Consider the following 5,471-nt stretch of genomic DNA (forward strand, 5'->3'; position numbering starts at 1 on the left):
CTTTGGGGTTCTTTTCTTGACCTCAAGCATTAATTTATCTGGCCTACTCCTGTTTATACAGACTATTGCACTGAGTTCACAGAGAGTTGGAGAGGAGATGAAGGGAGTTTAGGAATGCTTCATTCCTCACTGAGCCTTTATGTGGGTGGTTTTCAAACCTCTTCTCCAGACCACCTTGCTACAAACTTCTTTTCCCGCCATATCCAGCTCCTTGAGCCACCAGAGTGTGGTTGATGTGGGGGCTACCAACAAGACCCCCTCCTTATTCAAGCCCAAGGTGGAACTCAGGATTATGACTGATAATAGAGTCACCTCCCCTCAGCCTGCTTCCTGCCAGTCACCATGAGTGACTAAAGGACTCTTCTCCAACCCAGCCTCATGGTCCTCTCTCTCCACACTTAACCTCTCCCACCTCGTCTGTGGTCAGAGCAGCAGTGTGACTTCCTTGGCTTTTGAGAGAAAAGTGGGCCTTGTCCACAAAGGGAATTAAGGTGAATGTTGGGTGGCAGAGGGAAGCCACTAGGAGTGCTTTTGGCCAGCTCTGGAAACTGCCATTCCTATGGAGGATGTGATAGTAAGACGGTCCTCAGCCCCTTGGATGGGAAGCTTCTGGCCCCTCTGAAGCTGTCCTCACTCAAGCCAGGCACCTAAAGGAGCTCAGTGGTGCTCACTGACAGTGACCCAGTCTCAGTCTGCCCCAGTTTTATTTTCTTCAGTCTATGGATCAGGGAACTGTGGGAGCCACATTTGAAAACTTTGTTGTAGAATGTAATCTTACCCTAGAGGGTTTCAGAGAGTAGGAGATAGGCTTCCTTAGAAGGTGGAGAAGTCATGGATTAAGTGAAGAAGAGCAGGAAAGATCTCTGACCCCAAACGTGTACCTCCAACTTAAAATAAATAAGCAGAACTTTTTGTGCCAAAACCTGTTCCCTCAGTCCTATCTCAAGGCATCATCTTTGATTCTTCTTTTGCCTTATACTCCACATTGAATCAGGACAGTTATGTCCTAAAAACTTTCTGAAGGTATATTTAGAATCCATCTACCTCTCACCATCTCCATACCACTGTCTTTATCCAAGCCACCATCATCTCTTCCCTAGAGGATGACAGCAACCTCCTCAATGGCCTTGCTGCTTGCACATTTGACTTTATATAATCCTTTTCCCATACAGCAACCAAAGTGTTCTTTGTACATGTGAGGCCGTGTTGTTTCCCTGCTTAACATCCTTCAATGTCTTGCCATTCCACCTAAAATAATATTTTGGCTCTTTACCATGGCCTAGATTAGAAGACCTACAGTTCCCCTAATCTTGACACTCTGGTCACTGGCCTTTTTTTTCTGTTTCCTAGAACCTCTGGGATTTATTTTTTTTATTTTTTTTTTTTTGGAGACAGTCTTGCTCTGTTGCCCGGGTTAGAGTGCCTTGGCATCAGCCTAGCTCACAGCAACCTCAAACTCCTGGGCTCAAGCAATCCTTCTGCCTCAGCCTCCCGAGTAGCTAGGACTACAGGCATGTGCCACTATGCCCGGCTAATTTTTTCTATATATTTTTAGTTGTCCAATTTATTTCTTTCTATTTTAGTAGAGACGGGGTCTCGCTCTTGCTCAGGCTGGTTTCGAACTCCTGAGCTCAAACAATCCGCCCGCCTCGGCCTCCCAGAGAGCTAGGATTACAGGCGTGAGCCACCGCGCCCAGCCCCATGATTTTTTTTTTAATTAACTTTATTTTTTTAGAGCAGTTTTAGGTTCACAGCAAAATTGAATGGAAGGTACAGAGATTTCCCATATGTCCCCTGTCCCCACAAATGCACAGCCACCTCCAATATCAACATCCTGCACCAGAGCTGTACATTTGTTAAGACTGGTGGACCTGCACTGACACCATCCCCTGGTTTTCACATGGCTACTCATCATTCAGGTCTCAGCTCAAATGTCACCTCGTCAGAAGGGCCTTTCCTGACCACCTGAAATTAAAGCAACATCACCCTTCCCTGTACCACTCTCACATTACCGTTTAATTTTCTTCAGAGCAGCACTTATTACTATCTCATATTATCATGCTTATTTGTTTACTTATATATTATTATCTCCCTCCCCCTTCTAGAAAGCTTAGTGAGAAGAGAGAATTCTTTCTTCTCGGTTCATTGATACATCCTCAATGCCTGGCAGGGGGTGGGCATTCGATATTTATTGAGTGAATATGCTCCCTAACCCCATCAGCCATCCTGCCTAGCCCCCAGCTTCCCCAAACTGCTCTCACTGCAGTCAACCCTGAAGCTTGACTTCAGCAAACTCTTAGTTTCCTCCTAGCCACGCCTGGGCTCTGCATTAGATCAGCTGCCTCATATTCACCATTCCTGTGTTGCCACTCCCACCCCATGCAACATTTCCCACCTCAGCCCCATAACCCAGTACTAGCACCTTGCACCCCCCTCCATCTACTCCCCAACCCCAACCCCCCCACACACACAACACTTGGCAACTTTGAAAGTGTTTAATGAGAGAATTATAAGGGACTTGGGGAGCCAGACACTGGGATCACAGAAATGGGGGAAGGAAGGTTGCCAACCCTTCCTGGAATTTCAGCCCTTGGTTGTCCCCTTCAAATGGTGGAGTCATTGGCCGATGCTATGTCATGCAGCTGGTGGCGGAAGGAGAGTCGGGCTTTCCTGCTGAAGTAGGCACCAGCGCCTGGCAAGGGTATCCCTCCCTCAGCCACAGTGGGGGCTGTAGCTGGGTTGGGATCTGGAGGGGTGGCAGGACCCAGGCCTAAAAGGGAGATGCAAGGAAGAAGGAAGTTGTGGGTTAGGGTTCAACTACCCCTCACCCCCCACTCAGGGCTGAGGAAGAAGGAAGCTAGGGAAGACACCTGGGGGCCTAGGGTGGTGAGGAGTGCTGGTGGCAGCAGCAGGGAGAGGGAGAGGAGAGGGAGAGGGGATGTTGCCCAGCAAGCAGGGCTGGCTCTCAGGCGTGCAACCTGTGCGGTTGAACGGGGTCCCCCCCTACTTAGAAGGGCTACCATGCTTGCTGTAGTGCTCTGCTTTCACCATCTTGAAATTCTTAAATTTTTAACACGGGGCCCCACTTTTTCATTTTGCACTGGGCCCTATGAAGTATTTAGCCAGTCAGGTGAAGACTTGAGAGATCCACCTCCCAGCCAGGGAGAGAGATGATCCTTTTCCCTTTGCTTGTTTGAGCATTTATCTTTCTCCCCAGTGCAATTGTCTCTCTGTCTGCCTGACAGCCCCCTTTTCCCTAAGTACATCCCCGTACCTGCGCCTCTTTCAGTCCCCCGCTGTCTCCGGCACCCGCACCATGGGAAACACCATGCCCCCTTCAGACCCATCTCAACAGTGGAGGAGACCGAGTAGCCAGGAATGGCCAGGAGGGCCCCAGGGGGAGGGGTGTGGTTTCCAAGCCCCCCCACCATGGGCAAAACTACCACTTAGCCTCAGACCGCCTGGTGATTATAGGCGCCAGGGGATGGAAGGGGGAGAGGAGGGAGGAGGGAAGAGCACCTATTCTTTTGTGCCCCCTTAATTGGGGGGTTCTCTCTGATCCCCAAGGAGAAACAGGGGTGGCATGGCAGAGACAGACACAGAGGTGCTGTGACAGACAGATGCAGTGAAAATTCAGCACAGCAATACCTGACAACTTGGTGCCAGGCTGACACTGCTGGGGATTTGTTTGTATTTTAGAATGAGAACTGAAATGCCCAAGATGTAAAGCTTTAAAGAATATTTTTTTAGGACAAGAAACTTTACTACCCAAGGAAATGTTTATGTTCTCATTAACTGGTCTGATAGCTGTTCTCCCATTATAAAGATAGTTGTAATTGATTAATTATGCTGTGACATGTTATCTCATCTCATTGAATCATATCAATGATCTTTTGCTGTAACTGTTATTACTACCGTGATTTTACAGATGAGGAAAGGGAGGCACTGCGAGATAAGGTAATCTGCTCAAAATCACACAGTTGTCATCCAAACAGAAACCATGACCCCCTCAGAACGCTCACACTGAGTCAATCTGACCCCAGAGTCCACGCTTTTCCCAGTGAGCTTCCCCAGCATGTCCACAGTCATTGATGCCCTCAGCCAGGTCTGGGGTGGCCAGAGCCCAGGCTGGGAGCCTCAGGTTCAGAGCACCCTAGCCAAGGGCTCTAAGTGCCCTCAAGTAAAGCTGTGCAAATGCTGTATTGTCCTTCCCTACGAGTGCTACCATGTGGGAAATGTTAGGAGGCACTGTTGATTCTACTGTGCTGCCTGACTTAGACAGAAACGTTTGGTTTTTGTTTTTTAAATGAACTTTACTTAAGTAAAAATGTACATGCAATTTCATGCACACGTCTTAGTGTACAGTTCCATGAGTATTGGCAAGTGTATCCACCCATGCAATCACCAGTCCTGTCATCACCCTGGAATGTTCCCTTGTGTGCCCTTTACAGGCAATCTATTCCCCACACCCTGCCACAGGCAACTACTGATCTGATTTCCATCACTATAGACTGGTTTTGTCTGTTTTAGAACTTTATATAAATGGGATCTTATTGTATTTCTCATTTATGTCTAGTTTCTTTCAGCATAATGGTTTTGAAATTCATCCATGTTGTATGTATTAACATTTTATTAATTTTATTTGTGGTTTTAAAACAGCTTTATTGAAATATAATTCACATACCATAAAGTTCACCCTTTTAAAATATACAATTCAGTGGTTTTTTACTATATTCACAGAGTTGTACAACCATCACAACTATATAACATTTTTATCACCCCCAAAAGAAAACCTTGTATCCATCAGCAGTCATTCTCCATTTTCCCTTCTCCCCAGCCTCTGGCAACCACTAATCTATTTTCTGTCCCTATGAACTTGCTTATTGTCATTTCATATAAATGGAATCTTACAGTATGTGGCCTTTTTTTGTCTGGCTTCTTTCATTTAGCATAATGTTTTCAAGGTTCATCCATGGTGGTAGTAGCATGTATCAGTACTTGGTTTCTTTTTATGGCTGAATAATATTCCCTTATACGGATATACCACATTTTATTTATCCATTCATAAGTTGGTGGACATTTGAGTTGTTTCCACTTTTTGGCTATTATGAATATAATGCCATTGTGAATATTGGTGTACAAATTTTTCTGTGGACATAGGTTTTAATCCTCTTGGGTACATACCTAGGACTGGTTGCTGGGTCATATGGTAACTGGACGTTTAACATTTTAAAGAACTATTTTCTAAAGTAGCTGCACCATTTTAGATTTTATTCAATTTTATTGCTGAGTGATGTTCTACTGTTAGAATATACCACAGAGTAATCAAAATCAAAAACTTCTGCTCTTCAAAAGGCACTACTGGCCGGGCGTGGTGGTTCACGCCTGTAATCCTAGCACTCTGGGAGGGCGAGGCGGGTGGATTGTTTGAGCTCAGGAGTTCGAGACCAGCCTGAGCAAGAGCGAGACCC

The sequence above is a fragment of the Propithecus coquereli genome, unplaced genomic scaffold, assembly GCF_000956105.1.
Source record: "Propithecus coquereli isolate 6110/MARCELLA unplaced genomic scaffold, Pcoq_1.0 Scaffold640, whole genome shotgun sequence".
NCBI lineage: Eukaryota > Metazoa > Chordata > Mammalia > Primates > Indriidae > Propithecus > Propithecus coquereli.